A 16,760-nucleotide genomic window follows, 5' to 3' on the forward strand; every position below is an offset into this window, starting at 1 on the left:
AAGGATTAGGCTATATTTGGCAATTTTAGGCAGGTTAAATTATCAAAACAATCTGCTTTTTGTTTTCATTTAAAATTTTTTGATATAATTTTGAATTTATTAAATTTGAATACATATAATGTGTAGAAAGGATATAATGGGTGTTTTGACACTAGGTCTAAATATAATGTTCTCAAACAGAAATAATATATATACAGAAGTACAAGTAAAATCTGTGAGAGATTCATTCTGAAATAAGATGAATGTGACAAGTTTAAGGAATAGTTTTTATCTTAAAAAATAAAAATATTGACAATTTGCTACAAAAGATACTAAAATATAGTTAAAATAAGCACACAAAATGTTCCGTACTGGAAAATCATACGCCATTTAGTAGCATATACATTGTAGCTCACTTAGCAAAAATGCAGGAAGTTTTTGTATATATACAGAAAATTTCAGCATATTTTATGTACATCTTTCAATAGAAGTGTAGTTATTATCAATTTTTCTTATTCAGCAACTGCTTTGTCATGTGCCTGCTATGTATGTGGCCCTGTTCAATGGTTGGGGGTTTATTTAAAGAGTAGTGCAGAGAAGGTGCTACAATCTAGTGAGGCAAATGGCCCAGCAGATAAATAAGCACATTACAACTTAATAAGATCTGTAATACAGATCTTGAACAGAATTCTGGGAAAGCACAGAGAGAGGTACCTCATGTGGCCTTGGAGAAAACACTGTATCCAGGAAATGATTGAAGCTGTCCTGGGTGATGGATGAAAGTTCACTAAATAAAGAAGAGATGGGAATACCCAGTGAGGGCAGAGCCTAATAATGGTCTCCATATTTCAAAAATGTGAAATTTTATAAAATATTGAATTTAGCACTTGAAGCCAATGTTTTTTAGTAGTAGGTGGGGAATTCTCTGTAAGCAAGGGCTGGATTTTTGAGGGGGGTAAATATAAGGGGGAATTTATGAGGGGTAAATGTAAGGGGGAGGGCATATAGGGAAGAGCAGAAGGGATTAATCCCCATAAGCCAGGCGTCTGTAGAACACTTTAATGCAAAGGGTTCTCTTACAAAATCTTATTTGATCCTCACTATAGCCATATGAACTAAGAAAGGCAGGTGCAGGGTATTATTTCCCCCATTTCATGGTTGAGAAAACTGAAACATGAAGAGATTAGGTAACTTGCCTAAAGTCAAACAATTGCTCCGGGTAGACTGAGACTAAGGCACAGATCCCTCAACCGCTTGGTGGAGTTCAGCTCCACTAGACTGCATTGCTGCCTCCAGGCAAACATATATGCTTGGCATTCCTTTTGTTTCAATATTAATTTTCTTGAAGGTCTTGAAAAAAGCTACGTATTCTCTTGCCACAAAGAAACATACACACGTATGCACGCACACACACGGCTTTGCATATATTGTCACGGGAGAAATAGTACCCACCCAAATTTCACAAAAACCTATAGTGGATAACTAAATCCCTAAATAATTCTATAGTTGTAGTTCAGGATTTAAGGACAGAGAACTTCTCTAGTTGCATAAATGTGCTCTATGGCTATGCAGAATCATTTCACTATCAACCTGTACCCCACCCTGGTGCAAATCTAGGGAGATCACTTTTTTCTCACTGTCCATATGGAGGCTCATCACCAAGATCTGAGACCTGTAGCAATATACTTCATCTTGTATTCTGAGTTACAAAAATCAAGAATCTAGATTCTATAGGAATGGAAATATCTGTTTAAAAAGAAGATCCAATAATAAGAATATTTTGTTCTAAAAATTGAAATTTATGTATTACTGCAATGGTAAATAAATCTGATATTGATTCCAGTACTGCTCCACATTAAATTTCTAATCTAAAGTTAACAACATCATCTTTTTTTTAGATTCTAAGTTACTAGGAGTCCTTTTGATTTTAATTTAAAATGTAGCCCACAAAGTTTAACAGAGTACATTTTGTTTATGTTTTTAGTGTTTGAAAAGTATAAAAGTGAAGTTCATCCCATACCATTCCCTTGACTTTAGCTGTTTTGCCAGTGTTAGCACAAGGGATTCCAAAAAGCCGTGACTAGCGTACCTACAAATGTTCAAAACTTAATTTTGACCTGTGAAAACAGAAACAGTGTTGACCTCATTTGGGAGACAGAGCAGCTTTCTCACAGGAGACAGTTTCTCTAGCAAAAGGAATTCAGAAAGCTGAATCCTTAGGTCCCTGGGATCCCTGTGTAGGTCATGTCCTTTAAGAGTCACACCCAGAGGACAGTGGAATCCTAGCATTTTTACTTCCTTTTAGCCCAGGAGTTTCTCATTTTCTCTGCTTTGTTTTTTTCATTTTTCCTTTTTCATTCCCCCTTTGAAAACTTTATGCAAGATAAAAATGGGAATATTCCTAAGAGAGTTCTTCCTGAGTTTTCTATCCATCTAAAAACAGAAATGTTTCTTAGCATGTGAAAGGGAAAAATAATCTACATGTTTTAATTTCGTGGTATTACTTACACCGATAGATTGTGAACCCTTGAACTTCTTATTATATCATCAAATTGAACTTCTGAACTTTTTCTGAGAGCCTATAAACTTGAGAGTGAAAGCTGCATGAAATTGTTTTCCGAGGCCTCCCTCAGTGTCTGTCCAGTGGTGGCGTGCTCTCGATTAAAGAGCAAAAGTGCAGCGGCATGAAAATGTCATGTAAAATGGACAGTTCTAAAAGTGTTTTCTGGGGATTTCAGTAAGATACCTACCTTTCCTTTCACCTCATTTTTCTATCTATAAAACTTGGGACATAATCTACCCTTTCTAATTTGGCAGAACACATTTGGGAATTGTACAAATTGATTTGGAATGAAATCCATAAAAGGCTTTGCACTGCTCAAAGATCTCCATGTAAATGCAATTATCTCATGGTTTGCTACAGGCACCCCACCATGTGTCCAGTGTCACCAGCCTTACTGCATGCTACGGGGAGTCGTATGGCATTTATAATAGCCTGTTGAAGTGAGTGTGCATTTGACATCCTTCAAATTCTTGCTTAACTCCCAGCTCATGGAGACTCAGAGGGTCATGAACAGTTTTATTCACACTTCTTTATGTTTCCAACTTCACAGTAAAGTGCTCCTTGCCCTGAGATTGACCTTTAACTTCAAAGCTAAAATCATTATGTAACTCAAAACAGCCAAACTGATATTGCAATGAATAGAAATGAAAGTCTTCAAATACCCTGGGAAGATTTAGCAATGACCCTACTTAAGGTTGTACACACATACACACGTGTGCATGCACATATGCATATGCATGCACACGTGTGTATGTGTGTGTTTGTGCACATATAGTTACTAAATATATTTATATAGATATATATAAATATATTTATATAGATATATTTAATAAATATGAAATGAGTTATGTATATACTAGTGACTAAATGGAGAAAGGAGTGTAGGGAAACAAGAATATACATAAAATTTTAGTTACATAAAAATGTAACTAGTTACATAAATTTTTAGCTTTCTATATTGAGCTTAGTAATCTTTTTTTTTTTTTTTAAGATTTTGTTTATTTATTTGAGAGAGAGAGACTACAAGCAGGTGGAGTGGCAAACAGGAGAAGCTGTCTCCCTGCTGAACAAAGAAACTGATGTGGGACACGATCCCAGAATCCTTGGACCATGACCGGAGCTGAAGGCAAGTGTTTAAGTGAATGAGCCACCCAGGCATCCCAGGTGGTTAGTAATTTTTAAGTAATGTTCTAAGTAAAGGGAAAGTAAGAGAAGTCTACCAATATGATGAGAAGGTAAACTCATGAACAAATGTTAATGCACCTCTTTGTACCCCTGTAGTACTTATGAGAGATCTTAATACAGTGATTTTGATGGGTTTCTTGAATTGTACCTAATATTGAATACTCATCTAGACATAGGATAATGAATTGTCCTTCCAAGTTTAACTAGGAATTTAGCCTGGTCAAATCAGAAAGGGAGAAAATAATCAGGTTGCTTAAAATTTACTAGTGACCATATAAATGCTTCATGATTGCAAAGTCTGAGAATTTGCCTTAAATTCAGCCGCTGTCCTCACTAAATAACAAATGTTGATTGAATGTTGACTATTTTGCCAGTATGGTTCTAGGGTTAGTCATACAGAGGTTATAAAGCAGAACAAAATCCCTGCTATCAAGGGTTTAAATTGTTTTTTTCTTGGTGCTGATCTGGGGAAATTAATGCATGGTAAAATGCACTGAAAGTAATAAGAACTAGAGATCTATCATGTAAAAGTATATTGTTACATGGGCTGAATTAGTGATATTATAAATTTTATACCATAAAACTTCTCACATCAATTCTGTATCATAAAGATATAAGAATAAGAATATAGCCCTTCCTACAACTCCAGTATGGCAACCTCAAAGGTTCTTTCGTGTTCATTGAAGAAAGAGATTAGTCAAGAGATGTAGTAAGAGTGACACAGCACCACAGTACTATTTTTTGAATAGTACTTGTCCAACTCCAAGGTCAGCAGGTAGTATTTCTCAGTGATGTTTTTTCCTTTCTTGTGAAAATACACCAACACCTGCACTACTATCCTGAAATTTCACAAAATAAATACAGTATGAAATCGAGTATATTATCTAATGCTATTCTTCTGAATTTAATAATTTTCCAATTTAGATGATCCACTTACTTTCTTAACTGATTTGAATTTCAGGACTGTCAGGCCAGTTAAAAGGTCAGAGTATTACCATGGACACAGAAAACTGATAATGGTCCCCAAATATTCACGATCACATTAACTTTCATTGGTGCAGCCTGTATACCACTCCTTTTAGCTAGAAATTATCCCATTGCCATTGTTTCATTGGGTTAAATGACAAGAGCAGTTCCATTTTGTTTTCTCCTTAGGAGGATAGAAAGATCAGATTGCAAAATTTCATTTTGGAGATTAAAAAGAACTCCTAGATTTTGGGGGACTCAAACCAAAGGTCTATGGAGATCAGGCAGGTAGTATCATTGAGAGACAGGTAGGATGGGCATACATGAGTAAAGTGAGTGGCATAGCTTCAGTGTTAGTGGCATTAGGGAGAAGGGAAGATGTGGTTAGCCTGTGTCTCATCTTAGACATCTTATCTCAGTCATCTTCAGATAACTGTTGCCATGTGAGAAGGATAGTCTGGTGCAGAAAAAAATTTGGAGTTTTCAAAAGTACCCACAATTTACAGGTTTTGGTTAGAATGCCTTGAATTTAATTATTAGGTCAACAGCACATATCTTTGGCTAAATATAGGGATATTATTTAATAATTTCTGGTATAAAAGATAATAACCCCCAAGGAGTTTCCTCTGGGGCTTTTCCTTTATGCTGTTAACAGCCAGGGAAGGGTTCCTTTTGAGGTCCTCTGAGGCAATGGACCTGGAACTGGTACGCTTAAAAAATGAATACAGAAATATACATATAGTAGCTATAGGTCTGGAGGAGGAAGAAGGAAATAACAAAACTACCACTTAAAAGAAGCAGACAAGTAGAGGCACTAAGCAAGAATTTAGGGAGCAAAGGAATACTAAGTTAGGGAGGTCAAATTCTGGTTGAAGAGTGCTCTGGAAAGGATCCAGAGAGGGAAAGAAAGGTGGTGCTGTGGGAAATGCAAGAAAAAAAACATTTTTCCTACTTCACAGTTTTGGCTGGGCTGTCTGTGAGCCCGTTAGTGTGAAAGTAAGAACAGAACTTTGGTCTCCAAAGAGAATCCCCTTGGTCCAGAAGCAAGGAATATTGCAGTAATGACATCCAATAATCTTAATTATGGTCACACTGAATGCCTCTAAAGATTGTAGGTACATGTTGGAGTTCTTTTTTTTAATTCTAAGTTTTTCATTTTTAAATAACAATTTAATAATACAGTTTCTAGGCCCCGGAATAAGTAAGACTTTAGTCATCATTAGACAAAATCGTGCTGAATATAAACACTATCTATTTTCCTCCATGTTTTTATATTTGTATGCAGCATATGTCAGCATGGCAGCCATGGACAATGATAAAGTGCATTTTTCTGCTTGGGTGGTTAGCCCTTTCATTTTTACAAGTGACAAAATAAAAATCTGCTGAAGAGTGAACATGCTGCTTTCACTGTGTCATCTCAGCCCTGCGGGTCATTTTATTATAAAAATGTAAAAATCCAGTCAATTTTATTTAATCAGCTGAAAAGGAAAAGTGTTTCCAGGTCATTAATCAAGTGCTCCTTCTCTGTGGGACTTGTCTCTTCAGAAACTGCCATATGAATCATTAATAAAGCTGGAAAGATTTTTTTTTTTTTTGCCAGCAGGTTTTTGAGAAACCTAGATGTTATTAATATAACAGAAGTAAAGTAATTTTAGGTCAACAAATAAAGCTTTCTGTAGCTATTGCTTCCAGAATTGCACCTATGTTATTAAAAGCAGCTAATTCTTTACTTTCTAAACATTTAATTGTTGGAAATGTTGGGAAATGTTCAACTGTTTAGATTGTATATGATTATATATTCCATAATTACATGTTTTCTTGAATGTTACCTAACCTTATATTTACAGTAAACTTTTATTATGTGAATTGATCAAAACATAATGAGACAGTAGGAAGAGATAATTACTACTGTATCTATAATAATAATAATGATAGTAATTAAACACAGCAAACTGCGTTCACATAATGTCAAGCTTGTGCTTAAACCCATAAAAGCAAGTCATGAAATAGAAGCTTGAAATTTCCTCCTGGAAGAATTTTGATGCTTATGTTGATGCTGTTCATGCAGCTTTATTTTTTAAAGGTGGTCTTGACTTCCATGAAGAAATTTCTAGTATTTGACTAGCAGTTGTCACTCAAATTAGAGATTATCTTTTGATTCAACTGTTCTTTTTTGGTATCATACTTAAAATGAAGCCACGTAAGCAAGTCAACAAGTAGGGGAGAAGAGGAGGAGGAGCCACCTTTTTGAAAGACTATGAGTCGCAGTTTCAAAGCTCTGAAGGGAGTCAAGAATAAGGAACATGAATGAATATGCAATTACATTAAATAATCCCATAATCTTTAATTTTTATGCTTCCACACTTGTTTTTTTCTTCACGTTTTTATTTGAATTCCAGTTAAATTAACATACCATGATCTTTAAATTTGTAAATTACTTCTGTAGATTGTAACGTCACAGAGACCACATTCTTTATTTTCTCATTGTCACCTATCTTAGTTTGGGCTTCTATAACAAAATACCATAGATGAGGGGCTTATAAACAAGAGAAGTATATTTCTCACAGTTCTAGGGGCTGGAAAGTCTGAGGTCATGGAACAGGCAGATTAGTGTTTGGCAAGAACCCAGTCCCCTCTTTATAAGCTGCCATCTTTTTGCTGTGTCTTCAACGTGGCCGGGGCGGGGATGAGGGAGTTTTCTGGATACCTCTTTTATAAAGGCACTAACCCCATTCATGAGGACTCCTCCCACATGATATAATCACTTCCAAAAGGTCCCAACTTCAAATATGATCATATTGTTGATAGGGTTTCAACATTTGAATTCTGGGGGACACAGACCTTCAATCGATGGCATCAACATAATAATTACCCTAGAGTTTATAGGAAATCTGCTTCTGTTTTGGATGACCCTTTCGTTAAGTGATTTTTATTTTATATCAGTTTATGGTGTTAACTTTTTAGATTTAAATTCATTTACTTATGCTCAAACTCTCGGAGCTTTCCCCCCAAAAGTTGTGATGACTCATTCATCCCATGTCTCAGATTGGGATTCAGTATTTAATAAATATACTCCTTATAGGGATTTCTGGGTGGCTCAGTCGTTAGGCTTCTGCTTTCAGCTCAGATCATGATCCCATGGTCCTGGGATGGAGCCCCCATCAGGCTCCCTGCTCAATGGGAAGCCTGCTTCTACCTCTCCCACTCCTGCTACTTGTGTTCCCTCTCTCACTGTGTCTCTCTCTGTCAAATAAATAAATAAAATCTTCAAAAAAAAATGCTCCTTATATATAATCATATGCCAAACATATATGAAACTCCTATTTTTCATTCTAAAATCAGGTCTGATATTGTTTATTTCACATATGAATTTGTTATTCAAAAAAATCACTGCCCACACTTATACCAGAACATATCCATATATATTCCCCTACCTTTAAGTATTATTTGAGTCCTTAGTCAAACAGTGCATAACCTCAGATGTACTTTGAAGAATTTTTTAACAATTAAGACATCTTTTGGCAATTTTTATAGCAACACACACATACATCAACAAAAGAGCCTATCTTTGTTTGACTCACATTGAAAGGAGTTATCTTTTCTTGTAAAACTGTGTTCTTGAATTTGAAAAGCAGGCAAAGATTTGTATTTACTGGATATTTTTACAGAATTGAACAGTTAGTTTACAGGTCCCCAAAACCAAATCATACCAATCTACTTCAAATAAAATATAAATTCAATATATAAATTGGTCTTCTTAAAGGTGTAACACTTGATTTCTATCCATAGCAGCACACAGGAGAAACACTGAAGCCAGTCTTGAGGACAGGGGATTGCAATCCGTCAGGCAGTCCTTACTACACTAGGCTATGATTAATCCGAGTCTTCAAAGACCAGAAGAGGTAGCTGGGGTGAGAAATAGAGATGATAAACCCATTTCAAACATAGGAAATAGCACATTCAAAGGTCCAAAGTATGAAAGATGCGGCTATATAGCAGAGGGTTCAAGTGAGGATCAAATGTATAGTGTAAGAGAGAGCACTTAGCAAATAAGGTGGTATATAGATGAGGGGAGTGCCCTTATTATCCTCATTTGCAATTATCTGAACCTTTGGTGGCTTAAGGAGGGCTAGAGAAGAGAATTTAAACTCCAAAAGGCCAGGTATTTGTGTTCCTTTGTTTTCCCAACCAGCTAAAACATTATCTGGCATAGTACTAGATACTCTACACACTGATATGAACAACTTCTTTTCTTATTGAAGAAAAATAAATATAATTGATGTTTGGGGTAGGAGAAAGTAAGAGATAAGTCTAGACTCATAAGCAAGGACCAGATCACAAGTGTTAATGAACCCCACGGCAACATGTTTAGATTTCATTATGAAAATTATGAGTTCATATTGAACAATATTAAAATCTGAAGGTTTCTGTTTAGAAAGCTCCTCTTGGTAATTGTGTGGGGGAATGGAGTAGAGAATAGTTTGGTAACCAAACTACATTAGGTTTATAAATATTGTCTATTATATGAATGAAATCTAGATTTCTTTATAAACAGCTGCTTGAGAAATGGGACTAAAAGTAATGGAAAGAACAACTAGGATACAGGCAGATACTGCATTTCTTTATTTGTTCTCTTTATTCTTGGTCTCATAACCTTTTTTTTAAACCTTTGGGCTAATGGGATATGGATTATGTTTATGACATTTCTTTTTGCATATGGATTTTATGTAATGAGAAATGAAAAATTGTTTAAGGGAGATTTCATTTGCTAAATATTTTTATAGTTGCTTATATATATGTAACTGATTATTGACTTGAAAATTTTTAATTACTATCCTGAACAAATTATCCATAACAAAAGTTGCATAAACTATTAGTCATTTGCTGAGTCATTTTTTCTTATTTCCCAATAAGTTTATTTCCCATCACTTTTACACCTTCCCTTCTATTTATGTAATGTAGTTTTAACTACATTTATTTTTTAATCACATAGAGTATACATTATTATAAACAAAACATGGTATCTTTTCCTCAATTTTATGTACATCTTTCTAGAATCCACAAACCCATAATTTATCATGACATTTGAAAAATATCAGTAAACAGACACATATATTATTTACATTAGTTTTTCACTAGATTTTATATTATATAAATAGTATTCTAAACATTTGGATTCTGTATGATTTAAAAAGTATTGAACTATGATATCAGTATCTGTGTGAATTTGAGAAAATTAACAAGCCTCTCCCAGCTCTAGCTTCTTACTTAAAAAAAATAAGGGTGATATTCCAATGTCCTGTCATCTTTGTTGGAATTAGGTATTCAGTGCCATGACACATAATCAAGAAGCTTAGAAGCTCAAAACTGTCTGATAAGGAATTGAAATTATTAACACATCAGTGTCTGAATCAGTCATGACAAATACACAGTCTGATCAACTAAAAAAATAAATTCTGAAGGTAGTCCGCTGGCCAACATTTTGGGGAAAGTTTATTCATTGGGGTTTAAAGATAAATATTAAATTCTGGGTCCTCTGAGGAAAAAAAAAAAAGTCAGAAATGTGTTATCTGCACTAGCTACTATATAAGTATTTGGAGAATTATTTATAATGTTGACATTTAATTTATTCTTACCATGTTATGTTCATCACCTAAGTAGTTAATTGTTAGTTGGTAAATTCTCTCTCTGTGGTAAAGGGCAGATTTGAACCCAGCTATTTTTCATTCCCAAAGCTGTATTCTTCCTGGTAATTATCTTAATCCATGAACTGAAAGAAAAGGTTTATAGTCTGGATTCTCTGGTAATAGTCTGAGCCTCTGTGAAGGGGTGGTGATAAAAACAGTTCTTTTGTTCCCAGGTATTTATCCTCCCCTGTTTTATTGGCCAAAAAGCTCCGGATTTTAGGCAGGGTGCATGGTCAGCTTGGAAAAGACTTATTTTCAAGCTTTTTTTACTATTCGTTATAGTTACATTTTGGCCAATGGGATTTAAGACACAGTACCTTTAAAAGGAGGACGTGTCCTCCTTCTCTTTTCTTCTTTCCTTTCCCATTGGCTAAAATGTGGACATGCTGCCTGGAGCTTAAGCAGCCATATTAGAGCCTGAGATTTAAACTATAAATTTAAGATGGCAGAAAAATTTAATAAAAGTCTGGTTTCTGGTTCCCTGATTGTTATGGAATTGTCTTCCTATTCTGGACTTGTAACTTCTGGACAGTTAGGGTATAAACCTCCATCTTATCAAAAGCAGAAACCCTTCACTTTTCTTATGCTGAACTCAATTTTTTGCATCTTCATGTTCTTTAAGTAAGATTAAAATACTGGCTTTTTAAGATAATCACATTTCCAACATATATGTTAAATATGGCAGCTCTTTCTATTTGAGGTAGAAATATTCTGAATGAGTAATTTTCTACATATAAATACATATTCCAATTAAGATTGCTTCAAAAATAGACAGCTGAATCATACCTGAACAAAAATAATGAGTTAAATTATGAAGACCTACATAATGTCTCTTCTGTCAGATCTAACATGTAAATTTAACATGCAGCAATTGACATTGATAATGGGGTATTTTTGTCTTTCAAAGGTTTCATTGCTTTAAAATGTTGATTTTTAAAAAGTTGTATTTATCAAATTATCTTCTAGCATAAAATAGAACTTTTTTTTTTTTTTAAGAGAGAGAGAAAGTACTTGGAAGCTGGATAGTGTGGGGCAGAGGGGCAGAGGGAGTGAGAGAATCTTAAGCATGGAGCCTAGTATAGAGCCTGACATGGGTGGGGGTGGGGTGGTGGTTGATCTCATCGTGGAGATCATGACCTGAGCCAAAGTCAAGAGTTGAAGACTTAACAGACTGTGCCTAAAATAGCACACTTTTTTTCTTTAAACCTCATTCAACTTTAGTTAAATACATTTACATTTCTTGTGGATAAATAATTTAGAAACACTGAAGGTTTACCACAATCTGTTCTGTAAAGCATCCTTTCTACTTGCAACCAAATAAAGCAAGGCCCTAGAAATTGAGTTAAGTATTACATGATAGTGGAATAAATAAATAAAATTAGATCTATGTGAAAAGTCTTGCTTTTTATAAGCTATGTTGTGTGTTATTTCATTCTTTCCATGTGCATTATACATAATTAATACATATTAGGAACTGGCTCTATTGGGTCCTCAAGTTGGAATAAAAAGTTAGGAAGCATGAACTAAGAGATAATTTCTGTCTTTTTTTTTCCCTCAAAGATTTTATCCATTTATTTATTTGTCAGAGAAAGAGAGCACAAGCAGACAGAGTGTCAGGCAGAGGCCGAGAGAGAGAAGCAGGCTCCCCACTGAGCAAGGAGCCCCATATGGGACTCGATCCCAGGACCCTGGGACCATGACCTGAGTTGAAGGCAGCGGCCCAACCAACAGAGCCACCCAGGCATCCCAAGAATTTCTGTCTTTATGGAGTTGCTATTCCTGCAGAGATTCTTGTATTTTAACAAGCAGGAAAACAGAGATAATCTATGGAAGAGCACGAAAGCACCTGTTTTGTTTGTGTTATGAAATTTTAATTAAAAATAAAAGAATAGTCTGAATCCTTGGGATATCTAATAATGTGATGCTTGGACTAGTCGAAAGAAGTATCATAATCAAAGACTCTTGTGGTGGGTGGAAAAGGAAAAATAAGAACATGTGTCATGGTGCTTATTAAATAACCAAATAGAGAGAGATGAAGTGGGGAAGTGGGCCTGCTTCCAAGTATGACTTGTAAGCTGAGGAGTGTTCTATATGGGGCAATAGGAAGCATACATAATATTATACTGTACACTAATCAACTCTGATATAGCTGTGCACACTCCAATCTGGACAGTCTACCACTACTTTCTTTAGAAGTTAAATCAATCATTTACAGTAGTTTTAATTTGATGAGAAAAATGTCCTCTTAATTTCAAATGTTTCTTAATGTCTCTTAATGTTTCATCATGGACTATTATTTTACTCCTTTCTTTCACTGAGGTATTTCTTGATTGTGTTACCACTGGCCCTTTTCTGGTCCAGTTTTTTCCTACTCAGTTTGTTCCACAGTCAAACTCTCAATGATAAGCTTCAAGTCCCCATGTTTCCCTGGTGTCTTTGTCAGTACAGCACATTTGTCTTGTTCTTCATACAGCCCTAGATATACCACCTCATCTACTTTATGCTGCTTGAGAATGCTGAGAACTTGAGGGAATTAGGATGACTTATTGAAGTGTAAGTTTAGAGGCACCTGAGTGGCTCAGTCGGTTAAGTATCAGCCTTTGGCTCAGGTCATGATCCTAGGGTTGGATCAACTCCTCACCAGGCTCCTTGCTCTGTGGGAGCTTGCTTCTCTCTCTCTCTGCCTGCCACTCCCCCTGCTTGTACTCTCCCTTTCTCTCTCAAATAAATAAAATCTTTAAAAAAAGAAGAAGAAGAAAGAAGCATAAGTTTATAGTTTGGGTTTCAACTATGCTCTCTATTAAAGATGAACATAACATTTGGTTGCTTCCTAATCAAATTTTCTAAAGAACTCTGCAAACTCCTTCTTATTTCCTTTAAATAAAAAAGCAAAACAAAACAACAAAAACCCCAGATTACTCTTTGTGGTTGGCCATTCTTTATTAAAAAGCCATATAGTATGGACTTGTTTAATTTCCATTTTCGCCACTTGAAACTTTTCCTTTATTTGATTTGATCTCAGTGTCTTTTATCTTTCTCTTCAGTGCCTAGGGTTCATGGATGGTTAAAAAAGCATTCTGCCAGATGAATTTATTTCCAAATATAAGCTATGGGCAAGAAACAATAGCACTTTATTAAACTAGCTGCATACACATTTGAACTTAAAAATATGCAATGTGAAATGATTCCTTTTGTGGTTATGGATGTATGTGTTCAGAACAATATACCTAAGACTATATACTGTGACCTTATGGCAAAAGACTAAAAACACCCAATACCCGTAAGTAGGGCACTGGTTGAACACATTATGGTTGTACAGCATAAAATATGTATAATTATAAAAGAACCAAGAAATATCCCCAGGTAATGATCTTGAAGATGAACTTTAGATGAAAAAGTAAAAGTAAAAACAGTTTTTAAAATATATGAGGAAGGAAGGGGAGGAATATCAATATATGTATGTATTTGCTTATATTTTCAGAATAATACAATGAAAGAATAAATTAAAATGTAATAAAAATTGTTTTTTTGTAGGAGGAAAAGTGTAAGGACCTATTTTATATTTTTATATTTTAGCCAGAGGCTTCCATTGTGATTAAACAATAACCTTGTTGTTTAACCCTTAAACTGTCCCTGCTCCTCTTCCCCCAGGGGACTTACTTAAAAACAAGTCCGGGAAACCAGTCTCAGGTAACAAAGCTCAAATACAAGGGTGGATCAGGCCAGGTGGGATATCCGATCAGTGCGGGGGTGGGGGTGGGAGGGTGCATACTGTCTCCCTAGTTACCAAGGAGTATGGGCCCTGCCCTTTGAGCACCTTTTGGGCGCCAATTCTGACCAAGGTGATAGGCTGGTTCAAATGTCTACTAGGGTAAATTATAATTCAGTTGGTCACCTAGCATGACTGTGCAGCTTTCTCTGTGTGTTACAGTTTCATTGGCCTTCTGTGCGTGGCCAGGCCCAACCACATGTCCTTTGCCCTTAAAAGCTAGTCTGTGAAACAAAGAAAAGTCGCCCTCTCTGTAAGAGGTGCAGCCGTGGCCGGCCAGTTTGATTCTTGATGCTTGGCATGAAATAAAGCTTTGCTTGACCTTCGCTTTGTATCAGTCTCACTCCTTTAATCACGGACCCATTATTGGGGCATAACAGAAGGAAGGATATAGGGTAGAAGAAACAGGATGGAATTAAGTAAGACCTTTGTGTATGCACTTTATTATTATTTTCTTTTAGTTTGGATTTTTTAGTGGTATATGTGGGTTTTTTAATAATTTTATATGAAGACAAAAATTAAAAATCAGTCTTTAAAAATTGGAAACCAGTGAAAACAAATGGATCTAATTATATATCAAGTTGTCAGAACCACATAATAAAATTACTTCAAACTATTTTAAATATTCAGTATTTTTAACTTTACACTTTAGTAAGATATAAGGACAAATGGAACCAAAGACAAAAAAAAAAAAAAAAAAAGACCCCTCTCTAAACTCTATTTAGATAGTCTTACTGTTAGTATATTGATTTAAAACTATCATAGGTAAAGTATAGATAAAGTCAGTATAGATTATGTTAATGTAATTAGAAACCATATTTTTTGTGTAATGGAGGCAGTGTAAAGAATAACTTCTGTTATGTCTGTCACAATTGATTATTTATTATAGTCTTTTGTTATATTTGGGTTGAAATTACTAATAAAGAACTTCTATTTATTTATTTATTTACTTACTTTTTTTTAAGAGAGGGAGAGAGAGGCAGTCCTGTGTGCAAGCACTTCAGGATGGCCCACACCATGGAATGAGTGGCAAAGAAGATCTTTAAAGGAGTTTTAATAGCTGAACTCTTGGGCGTTTTGGGAGCATATTTTTTATTTAATAAGATGAACACAAGCCAAGATTTCAGCCAAATGATGAGCAAGAAATTTCCCTTCATCTTGGAAGTTTATTACAAATCCATTGAACAGACTGGAATGTATGGAGTCAGAGAGCAAGATCAAGAAAAATGGTTGAATAGCAAAAATTAGGACCAGTCATCACGTTCAGCCTCCCATCTAAGCTGTTTGTGACCTTTGTGGGGTTAAAGAAAGATGAGCACACCACATTGTGGACTCCTGGCCCCACAGAAGAAAACAGAAACTTCTGGTCTGCCATGGCTCACAGTCATTTCCCATCTATTATGCAAATCCCTGCTTTTGTTTGTTGGTTTCCTTTGGCATTTATTGTTAAAGATTACTGTTTAACAAATAAAAGACTAGAAGAAAGGAAAAAAAAAAAAAGAGAGGGAGAGAGAGGTGACAGGTGGAAGGGCAGAGGGAGGAGAGAGAGAATCTGAGCCAGGCTCTACACCCAACATGGAGCCCAACTCAAGGACGGATCACAACCCTGAGATCAGGACCTGAGCCAAAATCAAGAATCTGATCCTTAACCAACTTAGCCACCCCGGTGCCTCTGAACTTTCAATTCTCATAAAATGGTTTCATTTATTTAGAAGCTCAGTAAGGGACAGGCGGGTCTGGGCAGGGAGAGGTAGGTAGGGGGCCATGGGATCAGGCTCAAAAATTCAAAAGTTCAGGAGATAAAAGGAAACCAGAAATAAAGGAACAAACCAGACCTTCCCGTCCTAGGTGTCAGAGGTGAAGTATTGTTATACAGCTACTTGTGATCAATGAAGAATTACCTGACCCTTAAAAGGAAGTAAGCCATTGAAGGTGTTATCACTAGTCCTTACTCAATGTGGCTATCAATAGAGATGTTAAACAGATTTAAGTTCTCTGGTTGGCTTTCTTTAAAAGACCATCCCGAAAAGCCCTCAGTGGCAATTCTGTCCAGACATCTCTCACTTCTGAGAGCTTTTTCTCTGTCCTTGCTTAATAAATTTTTAATAACTTATTAAAAATTAAAAGTGAATTTAATAATAAATTCACTTTTACTCATTCTCTTTTGTCCATGAGATTCATTCTTCAACTCCATAAGAGAAGAACCTAGCTCTTCTGCATCAAAACAAGAAACTATGTTTATGTATAGTTAAAATATTTAACTGAATATCTATGTATCTATATATAGTATACATATTTTATATATTAGTTTCTTAAAAATGCAGACTTCTTAGTTCTGCAAGTGATGATGATATAAGGAAGGAAAGTAAGTTAAAACTCAAAGTAAATTAATAAAAGAAAAACTTTGATGAAAGCATAGCCATACTATTTTCAATCTATATAATCCCCCCATTCAAAAATTTAGGAATATTATTCAGCTGTTAAAAAAAATGAAATCTGGGCATTTGTGACACCATGGATGGACCTTGATGATATTATGCTAAGTGAAATAAGGCACAGAGAAAGATTAAATATTGCATGATTTTCTTGTATGTGGGATCTAAAAGCAAAA

The 16,760-nt window shown here is 35.3% G+C and overlaps 1 pseudogene; it reads left to right on the plus strand.

The window, feature by feature from the left end:
• The first annotated feature begins 15,154 nt into the window (after nucleotides 1-15,154).
• Nucleotides 15,155-15,508, plus strand: LOC116585648 (annotated as a pseudogene).
• Nucleotides 15,509-16,760: the final 1,252 nt, after the last annotated feature.

Source organism: Mustela erminea, chromosome 3, assembly GCF_009829155.1.
Source record: "Mustela erminea isolate mMusErm1 chromosome 3, mMusErm1.Pri, whole genome shotgun sequence".
Lineage (NCBI taxonomy): Eukaryota > Metazoa > Chordata > Mammalia > Carnivora > Mustelidae > Mustela > Mustela erminea.